Source organism: Sarcophilus harrisii, chromosome 1, assembly GCF_902635505.1.
Source record: "Sarcophilus harrisii chromosome 1, mSarHar1.11, whole genome shotgun sequence".
NCBI lineage: Eukaryota > Metazoa > Chordata > Mammalia > Dasyuromorphia > Dasyuridae > Sarcophilus > Sarcophilus harrisii.
The window spans coordinates 414,075,193-414,094,958 of record NC_045426.1 but is presented as its reverse complement, the minus strand read 5'-3'; the positions used below and the strand labels follow the sequence as shown (position 1 = coordinate 414,094,958).

At 31.3% G+C, this 19,766-nt stretch overlaps 1 pseudogene; it reads right to left on the bottom strand.

The window, feature by feature from the left end:
* Positions 1-701: 701 nt before the first annotated feature.
* Positions 702-19,766, bottom strand: part of LOC111719558 — a 52,223-nt pseudogene continuing 33,158 nt past the window's right edge.

Below are 19,766 nucleotides of genomic sequence, written 5' to 3'. Positions count from 1 at the left end.
TAAATGGTATCTTTCAATATCTCCTTCATTTTGTGCTTTTGAAGTTGATTTTTTTAAATGAAAGTGTGAGACTTGAAAGTGTCTTTTTAAATTTTTCATATTTACATTTTAATACATGATTAAAATTTTATGTAAGCTTCATATTTTTATGTGTTATCATAACATTATACAACTATATAAGAGTATACAAATTTAATTTTATTATATATATGTATCTTTACTCTTAAAACAGCTGTCTACACACAATGCAAACAGTATTCATGTGATGGGACACATAATTTAATTTGGTACATATTCTGTATTGCAGAGAAAGAAGTTAATAGCTGTGTTATTTAATTTCAGATTAGTCCAAATGTTTTAGTAGTAGTTCTAAAAGTTGTTTTCATGATTTATTTCTCCATATGGAAAGTCCCTGTTTCACTTATTTAAATGACAAATTAACATTTTAATAATTGCTTATAAAAAGACATTTTTTACAAAAAGTTGATGTAACTCTACACAAGAGAACTAATATTGACCTTAATGCTAAAAGCAAATTGGGCACAGAAGTCCTCAATAGCTGATTTTTAAAGTACAAAATTTTAAAGTGATTCTCATCACAGAGGAAATGAAGGTAATGATAAAAAGGAACAAGCAAACAAACCAACAAAAAAAAAATGAAATCCTGTCAGACTTTTAATATTTCAAGATCATTCAGATGTTTATTTTTGTTTTTCACTTGATTTGCTCTTTTGTAGATACCCTTCTTGATCAGAATAAACTGAAAACCTTTCAAAGAAAGCAGTGCACATTTCTTTAAAATTTTTGTTACTTATGCTATCGTGTTCTGCTCTATACAAATAAACATCAATAAGTCCCTTTGTGCTCTTTATATGTACTCTTCTACAATCTTCTTTAGGAGTTGGCACTTCCAGTGTAATTTCTTCAGGAGCCTTGTTGTAACAACAATCTGTTCATGGAAACCTTGATTGATGCGTCATATAAGCTAATCTCTCATATTCTTTGTCATTTCCTAATTCAAGTAGCTGCTGAGCATGATCCTTAATTAACCCATCCAAAGCTCTTTCTGTCTAATATATTGGTGAGTTTATATGTTCTTCAAATCAGTGCTCCCAATGCTGTTGCAAGTTCACTTGAATCAAGAACTCCACTAGGAGCAGATTGAATGAGTTCCATTAATTTGTGAGTTAAATAAGCCAAAGAAACATCATAATGAGGCTTTGCCAATCTTAATGCTTTTCTAACATTTCTATGTTACAATGTACTTCTAAATTAACCTTTATTTTTTATCTCAGGAAGTGCAAGGAGATTAAATGATTTGTCCAGGCAGAGAGAGAGAGAGAGAGAGAGAGAGAGAGAGAGAGAGAAGAGAGTATTACTATATATGTTGTGCAGCACTAAACAGATAAACTGCTAAAATCCATAACGGAAGAGAAGAAAAGTCAACACAATCTGAATGTTCATGATTAAAATGTTTGCAGGTTTCTAGCTTGTTTACCTAAACTCAATTGAGTTTTCTTATTGGGATCCCCTACACACACATATATGTATATATTTTTTCTTTTAATTATTTGAAAGCTTTCATTTATTACAAAATGTACCCCCTAAAGTGTTGCATTCTATATTCGATTTCATGATTAATAATCCAATGCCCAAGAGCAAGTATCTATACTCATTCAATTCTAATTCATTCTCTAACAGAGCAGTATGTTTTAAATTTATATGTGTATTAGAAAACCACATATAATGCTAATCAAAAGTAGTAAATAGATCTTTTTTATATTTAACAATGCCTTGTTTATGAGATTGTACTGCAAAATCATGGATCTGAGAAAATGAAAAAAATATGTTTTTAAAAAATCCTAGGACATATATATTTTTTTTCCTTGTGGTCCACTAGAGATTGATTTTCTTTTTTAAAAAAAATATTATTTTACAGTAACATTACACTAAGTATAATTTAAAACAATTGTAATTTTGGGATACTATTTGCATTGCAATAAATGAATTTTAGCCCATAAAATATCACAGCAATTTTTCTTTGCTTATCATGATCATTTTTTTTTCTTTTTTTTTTCACTTTTCATCTTAACCAGCTTTAGTTACTTCTCTTTGGACTCTGATGACTGGAGGAGAGATTGATGCTTATAGCTTTGCACAACTCTGCCTCATTTAAATCCAACTCACATGCAAGTCAAGATATCACTCTCAGGATGTCATTGGTCCTGAGAGAAACAACAAATTACATTTAATATGAATTATGTTTTAGTTCTGCAATAAACAAATAAAAACCAAACAAAATATTACATTTTATCCTAAAGTAATGCACTATTTCTTTACATTCCTCATTCTTATCTATTTTAATTAAATTACAATATTCAATTATATAGCAAATTATTTGATGATTTCTCTTATGTTGACTGTTTAGTTTCTTCCAAATTTAAAGTAATTCTGCTATTAAAAATATGGAACAAATGACACTTTTCATTATATTTTCTAGGCATATTGTTCACAATAGAACTACTGGGTAAAAAGCTATGATTTTTCTTAACTCCTACTGCATACTGTCAGATATTTTTCCCCCCAAAGAAAATAGATTCTACTAGAATGCAATTCTATCAGTAATGAATGAGTATAGAATCATAAAAGTTTGGTGCTATTAATAATTTTTGTTGATTTAATGATGATTCTTCAAGGTTGTTTTAATTTACATATATGAATTTTAGGGAGATTGATTTTTAAATGATTATTAACAATTCATGTGGTCTGCTTTAATATATTCCTTGGTTATTTATTCTCTGTGGACTGGAAGTTAGAACTGGGTATCTACATATTTCCTTCTGTATTTTAGATGTCAATATTTTATGATCCATATGATTATTAACATTTTCCCATCATCATTTTTATCTTATTGTTTTTGTTATATAAAAATTTAAAGAAAAAAATTTGAGCACATATATCTTGTCCTTAAAATGTCCTAACTTATTTGCTTAACAGAAAGCACATCATCTCTTATAAAATGTAGAAAAATTACACTATTTTATTCCTTGCGGTTAGAATTCATATTTTCAGGGTGTAATTTTATTAGTCATCTAGAATTCTTTGAGGTATATGGTGTTAATGTTTATTTAAATCCATTTACTGAAAAAATTCTTATTTTCTTATATAAACTTCTACAGAATGAATCATTTTGTCAGTTTTTATTTATGTAGGTTTGTTGGATGTTAAACTTTTGCATACTTTAATGCTAATATTTGATATGTTGTTGTCATTATAAATGAAGTTTATTTTTTCTAAATTTTATTGATATTTATTACTAATAAATAAGGATTTAAATTATTCAGTTAATATAGAACCTGGTATATGTAGATACATAACAAATAATTCATTTATTGATTTTGTGAACTAGACACCTCTATAGTTTTAATATATGTCTATATATTATAATAACTATGTATATATATATATATGTATATATATATATATATATATATATATATATATATATTTGTGTGTATACTGACATAAATTTAATGTCTTGATTATACCTCCATTCTGTATATGTGCATATCTATATGTGGGTATATAAATGCATGCATATTTGTGTATCTATATGGATAAAGAAAGGAGAAATAATCAGAGGTAGAGGTACTATACTGTTAATCTTCTTCTGATTATTTCCTATTCTTTGATATTTCATGACACTTTTCTCCTTAAGTTCTCTTTTAGTTTAACTTTTTCTTTTCAGTGTTTTCTGTTGAATTATCATCCATGTCCTACTTCCTATGTTTGAATGTCCCTCAGTGCTCTATCTTGAAACCTCTTTTCTTCTCTCCAAAGTCCATTTCTAAATTTCTTTCCTTTTCTATTTATGTGTCTGTCTCTGTATCTTTCTCTGTCTCTGTCTCACTGTGTATCTCTCTGTCTCTCTGTCTTTCTCTGTCTGTCTCTCTCTTACCTTTATAAAGTTTTTTATCTCCTTAATTCCCCTGGGTTCTATGTATCCTGAACCATTTTCCCAAAATATAGTCTTGCCTTATTAATCTTATTTCTGGGCTTTACAAGCTGAATATACTACAGACAACTTGAACTAAACATACCAGAAATTGAATTTATTATTATTCTCCCTATTTATCCCCACCAAAAAAAATAATATTTTTTCTAATTACTGTTTCTACTGATGTTATCATTATCTTTGCTATCACCCAGTTGCATAATAATGGTCTTGACTATGTCATTTCCTTTTTTTGCTAAGTCTAATTAGTTGATTTTGCCTCCAAACTGTGGTGTTTTTCTTCTTTAAAATATATATGATTCTCTCTGGGTGTAGGTTTCTTGGGGAGGTTTTCTTGAGGCAGCCATAGTTTCAATTAAAAGTATTAATCACTCCAAAATACAGCCAGCTGATAAAATGCAAATGTTTATTTTCTCCTTCCAAAATAGCCTGGTTAGTTTTTCTTAGAGGCCTATCTTTCTTCTTGGTTCCAAGAGATCTTGCAGCTTTGTCCTTTGCTTCTGCCTCTGCTTTCTTCAGCCTCCAGTCAGCACAAAGGTGAATCTGTCTTGCCTCCGAGAGAGGGCTTCTGGCTTTCAATCTCCGACTCTGACAATGTTCTGAAGTAACTCCTTTGAAGCTCTAAGAGCTTCATATATATATATATATATAGATATATATATCTATATATATATAGATATATATATATATATGATCTCCCAAAGGTTGACTCCTCCTGATGGAGGGATTAAGGGAGGTGTGAATTTTTATATCTCATACTAAATCCTGAAATCTCCCAAATGTGTGAACTTCAATGAGTACTTAAATACTTCTTGCTTATATGAGCTCACTAAAGGTGTGAACACAAGCATTGTTTCTATCAGTTGTACTTAGTACCTTGTTTCAAGTTCTGTCCCATAACATCTCTTCCTAGGATCAGATCAATCATACTGAACCATGCTAAATTAGATAATTATTGTCTCTATCAAGTCATTAGAGTTGACTTGAGTAGATTAGAGTAGATTAACAATTTGTAAAGATTCCAACACCAAACTATCACTATATTGGTTTTAGTGTCATTTTCTTTCTACTAACACAAACTCCATTTTGCCTTAGGTCTTTTCTCTAGGCTATATTACGATGTAAATGTTCTCTGTAATCAATTTGTCTCTTTACTCTTTAACTCATCCTCAGAATTCATACTTTCAAAATGTTTATGCCTTAAGTAAATAAAAACTCTAAATTTTAAAGTATTTAACAATTTAAGTACAGTTTACCTATCTAGGCAAATTTCACATTGCTCACATTCCTGCTTTCAACATTTTTGCCAAATTACCTTATATATTTCTTATTCCACATACATGAAATCTAATTTTCCATATCCACGGCTTTACACATGGTCCCAATGTTTAGAATATTCTGTGGTCTCATCTCTACTGCACAGAATTCCTAGTTTCTCTTAGATCTCTTTCTAGTTGCTGCTTTTACATAATACCAATCTTGTTTTCTCAATTGATAATGCCTTATCTCCAGAAAATAATTATTGTAAAGTATTTACTTACCTGATCTCCCTATCACACACACACACACACACAGAGTACACATACACAGACATTCTCTCTTACTCTGTCTCTGTCTTTCTGTCTGTTTGTCAAGATTTGTGTGAAGTCATGCTGAGCAAAACAAGTAGAACCAGAAATACATTGTCCACAATAGTAGCAAGAATGTGTGATGATCAACTACGAAAGGCTTGATTCTTCTCAGTGGCTTAGTGATACAAAGCAAGCCCACAGACTTTGTACAGAAAATAGCATCTGCATCCAGGAAAAAAAAAAAAAAAAAACTAAGGAGAATGAATGTAAATCAACACATGCTATGTTCTCTTCTTTTCCTGTTCTTTTTTTCTCTCTCTTATTGTTTTCCCTTGTTTGCTGATTTTTCTCTCCAAATTTAATTTATAGAGCAATATGTATTAAAAAATAAACATACTTACTACAATTAAAAAGATAATTGCTAAAAGAAAAAATAAAAGTGATGTCTTTTAAATACATGGTATTTGATAAGTTTGTGGAAAGAAAAGTTCAACTTCTCATCAGTCACATAGTCTTAAAGATTACTTAATGCACTAGGAGGTTAAAGAATAAACCCACAGACATATAAATAGTATATTGCAGAGAAAGAGCTTGAATTTGTGTTTTGAGTTTTTAATTGACTCTATCCCTTTTTCTACACTGCCCATTAGTAAGAAAAAGCAAATGAAATAGCAAAGTGTGGTAGTTTCAAACAATATCTTTAAGTTTCAATGAAGCATTAGAGAAAGGCTATATAGGAGTTGAAAGAAAGAGAAATGAGACAAGATATGATCCATATAAGTAATGTTCACATTCATCTGGTCTTCCTACTCTAAAGTAAACAGAGTAAATCACAAAATATCAATTTGATCTGCTCTTAATTTTGTGTTTTGTATGCATTTTTGTATCAGTCTTACATATGTTCCCTTTGAATTGTGAAAATAATTAAGGATTATATCACAAAAGTCTTTATTAAGGCCACAGATATCTACAAGTATTGAGAATTGAAATTCTAATTCTTTCAAAAGTTACTATTTGTTATGTATGGGGGTATTGATTAGGAAATTTTTAGTCAATTTACTGATCATTTCAATTAACTCATTAAGTTTATAGGCTTGATACCTTGGTTTCAATGGCATGGAGGTGGACATGAACTCTAGGAGGCCCTAAGATTGGAATACTTTTTTTTTCCTACCCTCTTTCCTATCTCCAGTCTGGGAGTAACAATGTTGATTTTCATAGAAAGCATACTGTTTATATCTTTATTTAGATATCTATTCTGATATAGGTGTTTGTGTGTGTGTTCATGCATACATGTGTGTTTGTTTTGCTTCTTGGATACTTTGTGCTTGTTTCTTTTTTATGAGGACAGGTCAGAAATCATAAGTTTTGTAAGGATGATCTAAATATTTTATTGTTGTGATGGAACTTTCCATGCCTAAGATATTGCAATAATTCAACCCCAATTCCAACAGGAATTCTCTCAGAAACATAGTACAAAATTAAATATATCTCTACAGCCTGAAATAAGAGATTCTGAGAGTGGACATTGATTTCTTTGGATAACCAAAAAATCATATGTGCATGTAGGAATTCAATGACTTCAACCATGTTGGCACTATAGCACTTAGAGAGAGGGAAAATGATCTTAATGAAATGTTTCCTAAAGAAAGGGGTTTCTAAACAAGTGGTTTCATTTGTTTTGTTTTATGTATGTGAGTGTATGGGGGAGGGATGGGGGGGTATGGATCTGGGTGTGGGTGTAGGTGGCTGGGTGGGAGGGAGTTCTAGGCATTTAAACCTTGCTAACCCACTATTGCTAAGTTATTCAGATGTTTAAATAAAGGGGAATGCTCCTTTAGCATCTTTTGAATTTTATTTAACTTTTGAAAAAAAGTGTAATGGGCAGAGTATTTTCCCTTTTTGGGGTCATCTATGGGCTCCTGTACGAATTTTGCATAATATGGATTTTCTGAAGAATAATTTTAAATGATATTGACATATACCAGATATCTATATTGCATACTGTGTTCCTCTAAGTTATTTAGAGGTTCTGTTATCTAAACATCAGAAACCTAGCCACAAACTACATCTGAACTTTGTTAGAAATGTCCCTGGACAAAAACTGTGGATTGAGAGCAAAGGCCAAAGTGAAAAAAAATACTTTTTTTGGAGGGTATAAGCCCCAAGAATTAAAACCTTGGTCAATATAAGCAAGAGGTTTTGGTTCCCTTAGACCATGGATCATAAATGTTGCAATGTTAAAATAGAAAACAAGTATTTTTCTTTTGAGCAAATTTAGGAGCTAAATATTCTCCTTTAAATACTCTTGAGATAACTCAAGAGAAATTTAAATGAAGAAAATAATGAAGAAAAAGGAGAAGAAGGAGGAGGAGGAGAAAAAAAACGATGTGGGATTCTAAAGCCATTTTTTCTTATGATACAAGAAATCATCATTGTGACTCACTTAGCTACCTTTATTGTGGGGAAGCTCAACATCAATTTGTTATTTTTTGTTGCTGTTTGCTTTATGTTTTCTTTTAACATGACTGCTACTGACTTACTTTTAAAGTAAAGTTCTTTAACCTTTCTAAGACAGTATAATGAGGTCAAAGGATTTGATTCTTGGGATAAAACAGTTTTTTGAAGTGCATTGTCTATCTTGACAACAGTGAAAAAGATGGGGATTTTGACAACTGTAGCATAAAGAATCAGGACAAAAATAATCTCAGAGCTTTCATAGTTCTGTCACTCTCAGTGAAAGACTACAGGCAGAAAATGGAATGCAACTATATTGATTGAAACATATCATTTGATAAGGGGTACTGTTTTTGAAACCAGACAGTCTTCCCCCCCTCACTTATGTTTATTTCATGAACATGATTCAAGAGTGCATCATATTCAGAGGAACCTTACTTCTGGCTAAGAATGACTGTGACTGTGAAATATTGTTGATCAGCAAGTTAGATATTTCTTGACTCCATTCTGATAAAAGCTTTAATCATTAGTGGAATATAGCAAAAAAAAAAACCCTAAAATATAAAGTGATGACATGAAGGCATCAGCCTCAACACTAGCATCATTAGATATATAATGCCAGGCTTCTTCATTTTGTGTCTTCATTTCTATTTGTTGTACTGATTTTGCAATTACATCTATCCCATCCATTCTTTACACTCATTCAGCAGGATTCTTATATAGATGGTCATTTAGAAAAGGCCACATAATGTATTTGGTAAATGTTATTCCCATTTATCATTTCTCAATTCAATAATATTTCCATATTTATATTTCTTATTTAATATAGAATTAATCATTCTATCACTCTTTTTGTAAGCCACATGAACCACCCAGCCAAAAATTAAAATGGATTAATAGGGAGGCAAAAGTGGCAAGAAACTGGAAACTGGCATCAGTTGGGGAATGACTTAAAATGTTATAGTATATGAATATTACAGAATATTATTTTACTATAAGAAATGATCAGATGATGATTTCAGAAAGGCTGGTAGAGACTTATATGAACTTATGTTAAGTGAAGTAAGTAGGACCAAGAGAATATTGTGTTTAGCAACAAGAAGATTACTTGATGATCAATTTTGATGCATGTTGCTCTTTTCAACAATGAGGTGATTCAGGCTAATTACAATAGATGTGTGATGGAGATAGCTATCTGAAACCAGAAAATGGATTGTTGGGACTGAAAATGTGGATCACAACTTAATTTTTTTTCACCTTTTTGTTATCATTTTCTTGCTTTTTGTTTTCCTTTTCATTTTTCTTCTTTTTGATCTGATTTTTTCTTTTGGAGCATGATAAATATGGAAATATGCATAGAGGAGTTGTACATGTGTAACATATATTGGATTACTTGCTACCTAGAGGAGGGGATGAGGAAAGGGAGGGAGGAAATTTGGAGTACAAGGTTCTGCAAAGGTGAAAGTTAAAAACTACTTTTGCATGCATTTTGAAAATGAAAAGTTATAAGGTTAAAAAAAGAATTTGAAAAAAGAATGTTCCTCCAAGTTCCATTGATTAACAACTCTAATGTAATGATATTGGTTGTATAAGAGGTATATATTCATATTTAAATTAAAACCATGATTTTTTTTCCAAATAAAAAAAATAGGGAATACAAATACAGGTTCTTATTTCTTTTATCATTTTTTAGAAAAGGAAAGATGAAAGTATATATATTAAAGTGCTTATAATAGGAACAACATGGGTGATATGAAATATTAAAAATCATTCAGTTATTTTCAACTATTTCAAACTATTTGTGACCTCCATTTTTTTTATTGTGGCAAAGATTCTGAGTGACTTGGAATTTTCTTTTCCAATTCATTTTACGTATGAGGAAACTGAGGCAAACAGGCTTAAGCTAATTTGTTTAAGCTAAAATGTGTCTGAGATCAGATTTGTATCATCCAGATAAGTATCTGTGATTACAAGGCCAGTGATCTATTGACTATACCATGAATACATACATACACACACATACATATTTGTTTGTTTATATATATATACATATATATATACTTATATATATGTATATATATATATAAAATCACTACAACAAAGATTGGGAGAAGAATTTATTTTTAAAAAAATAGAGCTATAATCATTGATCTCAAAGTCAAACTTAAATAATCAAGAGAGAAATCAGTTGTCTGGATCTCTTGTTTTACTTATGGAATGTACAAAATCTATGCTATACATAAAATTTTACAGGTTTTCAGAATAAAAAGAGATATTATAGTGAGAGATATCATAGGTGATAGGTCTTAATGAATTGATAGAGTTTATTTTCACAGAGAAGAATGGTAAACCAAACAGGAGAGATTGGCATGAATAAATCTTTGAGACAGAGATGTGCAAGGCATGTCAATGTGCTGTGGAGTGGATCAGTCTGATTCACAAAGCAACAAACATACAAAAGAGGAATGTTATATCAAGTAGAAAATAGAAGATGGTTTCATATAAAAGAGACTTAAAAGTTGTAGTACAGGAGGGTAGATGCAGTATGGTATAGGTGCAGGAAGAAGTGATGTCTTTTCCTCCCCATAAAAAAAGCAAAAACAAACAATAAAATCTCCTCCAAACATATCCAGAAAACTCACAAGACATAATTTCTTAATCCAAGAAAAAATCACAATGCATCATTCTGCAGTTCAGATGAATCTAGGAAGAAAAACGATGATCTTTGGACATTCAAAGATGGGATCTGGCCAAAAGCATGTAGTGCAAAGAACTCCAGTACAGGGAGAGGCCCTGCGTTTGAGCAGAACTATATAAAGGAACTACAACCTCATTCATGGTTTTGGAACAGGTGACAATTAGGAGCTTTGTCGCCCATTACCTAATTCTGGCTCATAAATTCAGGCTTTACTAAAGAGAACACCTACAATTTGTAGTGGCATTCCAGGAAACCCATGGAGCCTTATATCAAGAAAGGAACAAGTTCAAAGTATTACTTAGATCCCAAAAAAATCTCAGTTCTGACTTTTAGCCCAAACTGAAGTCTTTAGACTGATAAAGCAATAATCCTAGGCCAAAAGTTGTCATTCTGAAACTAGCATAGCTTCCCAGGGCCCTGAAAGTGACTAAGTCTAGCAGCAACATATCCCATTCAGGAAGGTGAAGAGCTCCAACAAGAGTGGCAGCAATCAGATTTTGCCCTGATTTAGCTTATTTGTTGAGCACTGAATGTTCTCCTGTCCTCAGATTGAATTGTCCTTGAGAGCCTCAATTTGGAAAGATCCTAACATTTAATATCCCAAGAAAACAGCAAGAGGATCAGATAAGATCTTAACTTTAGAAATGCTTCAGTCTGTAACTAATATCAAGTCTAAAGTCAGGAGTGATTGGAAAAAATAAACAGCAAAAATATAACTACATTCACACATACACACAATATTATGTTAATAAAGATGATGAAGTCATAAAGCTAAAAAAAGAAAATTATTCCAAAACTCCCACAAAGGCTAAGATAAAAATGCAACATTGATGATATTTTATTAGAATGCCTAGAATAGATGAAGCAAGAGGTTTTTTAAACAAAAGATTGTTTAATTTTTTTAAAATAAATAGGATGAGAGCCAAAAGGGAAAGATACAAAATAAATGAAAAGTACAGAGGAAAGATTTGGGAAGGGAATTGTCCTGAGGTAGAGAAACATAAGCAGACAATTCCTTACAAATTATAAAGGATGACATAGAAGAGATGATTCCATGAAACAATAAGAAATTTAATTTAGATAGTTACAACCTCTTTCATTTCCATATAGAAATTTGTCTGTTTAGAAAGGTGGGTTTTCATTATTTCAACAAGCCCTTATTAAGTGCCTACTATATACCAGGCAAAGGGTTAAGGACTGGTGTTACAGAAAAAAAAGGTAAAAAAAAAAAAACAGTTCTTATCCATTAGGTGCTTAAAATATGTAGAGAAGATATTCTGAAAATACAATATATATGAAATAATTAGAAATAACTTAAAAGAGAAAGCATTCAATAATTAGGAAACAAATAATTTTGGTTAAAACCTGAAGAAAGCCCAGGAAACCAGAGAGAGAAGTTGTATAGGGAAAGAATTTTAAGTAGGAAAGCAGTCAGTGAAAATGAAGTCATAAAAAGGTGCTTATGTAAGGAAAAACAGGGAAGTTAGTATCACAAGTGACTTGCCAAATTTTAAAACATCCAACAAATCCAAATACCCCTGACTCCATATACATAGGAATTTTTATGTTGTTAGGTGATCAAGAAACTATGATAAGTCACAGTGTATCACCATGCCAATCAAGTCCTGGCTTTGCTGATTTTTAGGAGGGAAAATTAGCCTAATCACTGTTATGTGGGAGAGCAGATAACCTTACTAGATCTTTGCTTTATCACAGAGGAATCATATAAGACAGGCATTCTGATTCCAAATTTGGCTTCCTTTCCATACATCTTCTGTATTTAATAGATAAAACTTTGACATCATTTTTGTCTCTTCTTTGTCTATCAATCTTACACAGAGTGATCATTATCCCTATTCCTCCCTCACTCTTCAAAAAGATTCTCCAAAGCCTCTCCATATTCAGTCATCCCACCCTCAGTTGAACCTTGCCCATTAAAAAAAAAAGAGATTTAGGAAAGAGAAGAATAGAGGAATGCAGAAAATCCATGGATAACAAAGCCATTTTGGGGGGTGTTATTCAGAGAATATGAAACTTCAAGTCAAAGAAAAATCAAACTGTGCAGAGAAAGAACTTGAAGAAAATGCATCAGTAAAGAAGTCAAGAAAAGGGACAAAATATGATATGGTCAATAAAATATTCTAAAATACAGAAGTCATTTTTCTTGTTTTCATATTATAAAAAGATACCTTCTTTCAATGTATCTTTTCTTTGTGCTGTCTGATTTCTTCTAGTTCTTTACTGATAATAAAATGCAAAGGAGTTTAAGGAGAAGAAAAAAGACATAGTTCAATTTTCCTTCTTATTAGGTAGAGAAATTATATAGTCGTGTTTTAGAGCTGAAAGGGAACTTAGGAAGGACTTTTATACCATAGTAAATTATTTGCTCAGAATCACAAAACTAGTTAGCAGCTAAGCAAGTACTAGAACCAAGTCTTATGCATGTTTTCTCATTCTTAAATGATGAATTTTTCAATAGTCTACTATATTATTTTACATAAATGATTTCAAGGAGAGGGGGGGCATGTGTAGTTTTAGATAAATACTGTAGAGAAATACAGATATTTTAGAATTTTCTACACAGGAATAAAATTGACTGGAAGATGAAGCTTGAGATAACACAGTATGAATTTTGATTATCTTATAGAATGAAAGAACTCAGAGGCAATTTTATCATTTTTCTAACTTTAAAAATAAATATTCTCTCTAAAAATAGAGAAAATATTCTATACCTATTTCCCAAGCTAATAAAAACAAAGACATCAAATAAAATGTGCTTCAAATATAATAATATTATTGTAGGTTATGAAATAACACAAAACTCTATAAATTGTATTCTCTGCACCAATATAATATGTCCATTATTCTATCTTTCTCAACGTGCATATGACTAGGCATTCTGGACCATATGAGACTTAATTATAAATTGCAGTCTTTTGAAGAACCACCTCATCTTTTGTGACTATTGTCCAGCAATTTACACAAATTCATTTAAGTAAATAAAGAATTTTTTCCAGCGTCCTGAAGATTTTCTTCACTTTGTTTAAAATTTCACAAATATCAGGGCAACATCTAGACAGCATATCACTTATCCCTCACTTTTGCTCCATGTTTTCCACACCTCCCTTAATAGTTAACTCTGGTAATAATTTTTTTTTCTTATGATGAAGTTGACATCAGTATGTGTTAACAAGTATATCCTCAAAATTTTGTCAATGTGTACTTTCCTCACAATCAAAAAAAAAAAAGATAAATAAGAACTATGTCCCCTTTTCCACACCTTAGAGGCTTATTTTAATGTTTCTATACATCCAAATTCCTGTTTCTCTTTAGAATTAACTTGATTTCTCTTATAAATTTGAATATGGTACTTATATTTTGTGTTTATTTACATCAGATGACTGATATATAACCTATAGCATTTTACTTTCTAAAAAGAGATTTGTTTGCCTCTTAGATTTTGATGAAAGCTATATAATTTTAACTTTTAAGATCTGTGATAACTTTGAAGAAACAAAGCCAGTGTTTCACACTAATCAATTGCTTCACAATGGTTTGGATTCACTAACTAGATTTTGCCAATGATTCATGTGATGTTATATTATTTGAAATGTTTTCCCCTCTATCTTGCAGTGATCTAATCTCAAAATATTATTTAGCACTTGCTAAGGGATGTCTTACTCTTAGACTTTGTTACTCTTGGCTCAGACCACCAAAGGCATACTGAAGCACTATATCATTTAAAATAATTTGATTGGATGCTTTTCAAGATCTTAGTGACTTTGATTTTCCATTTAATGTCAAGTGATGAAACAACTCAAAGTTGACCATGAAATATGTGACATTATTTTAACATGCATAAAAACACAAACCTGAACCACAGCATGTAATCTGGTAGATTTTTTAGAAGTATGATTTCATGTTGACCTGCTTTGTCAGCAATCCAAAACATGTACATGATGTTATATTCTATAATTGTGCAAATCAATATAATATTGTAAAGCATGCTGTTTAGATGGCAAATTTTATTTATTTTTTAAAATAGCTTTTTATTTACAAGTTCTATGTATGGGTAGTTTTACAGCATTGACAACTGCCAAACCTTTTGTTCCAATTTTTCCCCTCCTTCCTCCCATCCCCTCCCCTAGATGGCAGGATGACCAGTAAATGCTAAATATATTAAAGTATAAATTAGATACACAATAAGTATACATAACCAAACCATTATTTTGCTGTACAAAAAGAATCGGACTCTGAAATGTTGTAAAATTAGCCTGGGAAGAAAACCCAAAATGCAGGTGGGCAAAAATATAGTGATTGGGAATTCAATGTAATGGTTCTTAGTCATCTCCCAGAGTTCTTTCACTGGGCGTAGTTGGTTCAGTTCATTACTGCTACATTGGAACTGATGGTGGTTCATCTCATTGCTGAAAATGACCAGTTCCATCAGAATTGATCATCATATAGTATTGTTGTTGAAGTATATAATAATCTCCTGGCCCTGCTCATTTCACTCAGCATCAGTTCGTGTAAGTCTCTCCAGGCCTTTCTGAAATCATCCTATTGGTCATTTCTTACCAAACAATAATATTCCATAATATTCATGTACCATAATTTATTCAGCCATTTTCCAATTTATGGGCATCCACTCAGTTTCCAGTTTCTGGACACTACAAAGAGGGCTGCCACAAACATTCGTGGACATACAGATTCCTTTCCCTTCTTTATGATCTCTTTGGGATATAAGCCCAGTAATAATACTGCTGGGTCAAAGGGCATGCACAGTTTGATAACTTTTTGAACATAGTTCCAAATTGCTCTCCAGTATGGTTGGATGTATTCACAATTCCACCAACAATGTATCAGTGTCCCTGTTTTCCCACATCCCCTCCAACATTCCGCATTATCTTACCCTGCCATTCTTGCCAGTTTGACAGGTGTGTAGTGGTATCTCAGAATTGTCTTAATTTGCATTTCTCTGATTAATAATGGCTTGGAGCATCTTTTCATATGGTTAGAAATAGTTTCAATTTCTTCATCTGAGAATTGTCTGTTCATATCCTTTGACCATTTATCAATTGGAGAATGGCTTGATTTCTTATAAATTAGAGTCAATTCTCTATATATTTTGAAAATAAGGCCTTTATCAGAACCTTTGACTGTAAAAATATTTTCCCAGTTTATTGCTTCCCTTCTAATCTTATCTGCATTAGTTTTGTTTGTACAAAAACTTTTCAGTTTGATATAATCAAAATTTTCTATTTTGTGATCAGTAATGATCTCTAGTTTTTCTTTGGTCATAAATTCCTTCCTCTTCCACAGGTCTAGGAGGTAAACTATCCTGTGTTCCTCTAATTTATTTATAATCTCATTCTTTATGTTTATGTCATGAATCCATTTTGACCTTATCTTGGTCTACAGTGTTAGTGTGGGTTGATGCCTAGTTTCTGCCATACTAGTTTCCAAATTTTCCAGCAATTTCTGTCAAACAGTCAGTTCTTATCCCAAAAGCTGGGATCTCTGGGTTTGTCAGATATTAAATTGCTATAGTTATTGATTGTTTTGTCCTTTGAACCTAACCTATTCCACTGATCAACTAATGTATTCCTTAGCCAATACCAAATGGTTTTTGTAACTGCTGCTCTATAATATAATTATAGATCTGGTACAACTAAGCCTAGGTGGCAAATTTTAAAGAAAGCTTTCAGTTTTGTTTTACTACTGAAAAATTTTTACCAGGTAAAATTCCATTAGTTTCCAAAAATTCCAGAAGTTTCCATTATTCCAAGATGATATGGTAAAAGTTTCCATTATTCCAAGATGATATGGTAAAAAGAGTGTGAAACTGGTATGCAGAAAACTGAATTCTAGTTGGATTCTAATCTCTTCTAGATGTTTATATGCATAAAATAGAGAAAGAGAAGATCAGTGAATTGAGCATACAACTAAAAAAAAAAGAAGATCTGAACAGACAATTTTTACATGAAGAAATTAAAACCATTTATAGTCATATGAAAGTCAAGATCAATTGATATTGATCAGGGAAATGCAAATTAAGATAACTCTGTGTTACCACCCCACACCTCTTAGATTGGCTAAATGACAGGAAAAGATAATGATAAATGTTGGAAGGGCTATGCAGAAACTGGGACACTAAAATATTCTCAGTGGAGTTCTGAACTGATCCAACCCTTCTGGAGAACAAATTGGAATTAAGCCCAAAGAGCTATCAAACTGTGCATAGCCTGTGATAAAGCAGTATCTCCATTGGTCCTGTATTCCTAAAGAGATCATAAAAATGGGAAAAGGACCTATGTGCATAAAAATGTTTGTAGCAACCCTTTTTGTAGTGGCAAGAAACTGGAAACTGAGTGACTATCAATTGGAGAATGGCTCAATAAGTTATTGTATATGAATGCTATGTAATATTGTAGATCTATAAGAAACGATATCATCTGAGGATGATATCAGAGTGTCCTAGGGAGATTTACATGAACTGATTTTATATGAAGTGAGTAGAACCAGGAAAACATTGTACACAGTAACAAAAAGATTATATGATGATCAATTGCAATGGATGTGGCTTTTTTTCAACTGGAAAATGATTCAAGCCAATTCCAATAGTCTTGTGATGAAGAGAGTCATCTCTACTCAGAAAGAGATCTGTGGCTACTGAATGTGGATCACAATATAGTGCTTTCACTTTTTTGTTGTTGTTTTTTTGCATTTTGTTTTCTTTCTCATTTTTTTTCCTTTTTGATTTGATTTTTTCATGTGCAGCATGATAATTATGGAAATATGCATAGAAAATTGCACATATTTTGCATATATAGGATTCCTTGTCGTCTACGGGAGGGGATGGATAAAAGGAGGGAAAAATTATCAAAAATATAAATTGGTATTCTAATTGGGAGGTAGGGAAATAGACATGACTGAATAACTGGATTGCCTCCTCTGTACATCCTAATATAAGTCACTTTGCTTATTCTTTGTTCAGTTTGTTTTTTTTACTTAAAGAGAACAACCATTCACATTAAGATTTAACATTATGAAAGTACTATACAAGGAAGACATGAATTAAAAGTTTATAAATTTGTTTTCTTTCACCTTCTTTAGGTTTGGGATATAAATTGTGTGGTGGGTTGTTTTCTTTTCCTATTTCAACTCAATGTTGAAATTTTCCAAAATTTGCTGGCAAATTGAGAGCAGGACCATAAAAGCATCACCTTAGAGAATTTTAAATAGTTCTTCTGGAATTCTCTCTACACCTCCACTAGTCTTATTATTAACAATGTTTCCTAACACCTATTTTACATCCATTTTCCAGGGTATTTGCTCTAGATTAATGGTGGTTGTCAGTAATGTTAATATTTTTCTTGTATAGATTTTTCTGTATATTCTTGAGACTTTTTCTTAATCTCTTCTACTTCTATAAGTCTCTACCATTTTTGTCTTTTGTCCTGCCCATTTTTGCATGAAATGTTTCCATGAGATGTCTAATTTTCTTGATGAGATCTCATCTTTCCCATTCCTCTATTTTCTTTATTTCTTTGCATGGCTCATTTAAGAAAACATTTTTTTGGAATTCTCTTTTCATTTAGCTTTATCTCTCCCTTTTATTTTTACCTTTCCCCTTCCTTCTTTAGCCATTTGTAAAGTCTTATCAGGTGCTCATTTTGTTTTCTTGATCTACTTTTATTTTGAAAGTTTTTGTTCTTGTTGCTACTGTTGCTGCTGCCTTCAGAACAGTATTGCAAACCAATGTCCATAGTTTTTCAGGCTCTCTATCTATAAGATCTAATCTGTGACATTTATTTATGACCTCTACCATTAGGGCTGCTATTGTGATCACCTTAAAAGGTCATACCATTTTTGCTTTGACATGGACTCTGGGCCAGCTACCACAATAGTGTCATGCACTTCTCCCTCCAATATCCCAGGTTATCTTGGGGTAGAAAAAAAATCTCATCGCAACCTTTTGTTTGGTCTTCCACTCACTCCAGAATTCATTTTGAAATATAATTTTATAATAGTCTAGAGGGGAATGTTGGGAGAATTCAGCTGTTTGCCTTAATGCCTGATCCTGCCTTGAAGCCTAGAAGTCTAATCTCTTGTACTTTACCATGGTAAAAAAATATTTTATTAAAGATTATGTGTAATTTTAGGAAAATTTTAAGAGATGTATTAACTAAAACATTTTAGAATAAGGAAACCAGAATGATCAGGGAATTAAAAATGCTTTCATAGTCAGACTAATTGGAGGAAATTGACTTATGTTGATTGAAAAGTCAATGATTTTTAAAATTATAATCTTTATCTTCAAATATTTAAAAATTGTCTGATGAAATAGTTGCTTATTTGGTGAATAAATTAGGGAAAAGGAATACTCTTTTAGGGAGGAACATTGTGATTTAAAATACAAGAAAACAAACTAATAATCTCAGAAATTACAACAGTATATTTCTCCTATATAATCATTACCCTGTTACTAAAGGCATTCCAAGAATGTTCTAAAGATTATCCATAGCATTCTTGCTTGTATTCCATTGAAGTACCTTTAAGGTTTTTTCAACTTGATATCATATTTCTAAGTATAGCAATCAATATATTATAGTACTTCTATCAATGAAAAGGTAGATCACCATAAGTTGTGTATTAAAAGTTTTACAGCACTAAAATTAGCATTCTTTACAATGCTAATGAAAAATAAATTCATGAAAAGATTTTTTCAAAAGTATTAATTTTTTTCAATTATTTATTATAGAATTTTTAAAACTCACAACTTCTAAAATGAAAACATAAAAATTCCTTCCAGTAGGATTTAATTTAAAGATCATAACATTAGCTTATTTACTATATTAAGTTCAATGTAATAAGACTTTGTATTTTTCTTTTATAAAATGTATCTATTTATTTCAGCAATGCAATGATTAATGAAATTATAAATTACTACAGAAAATGTCCTACTTATCTTTCTTTAGCAGTTTTTACTGGAACATGTTTTCCCTCTTAAAAGAAAAACATT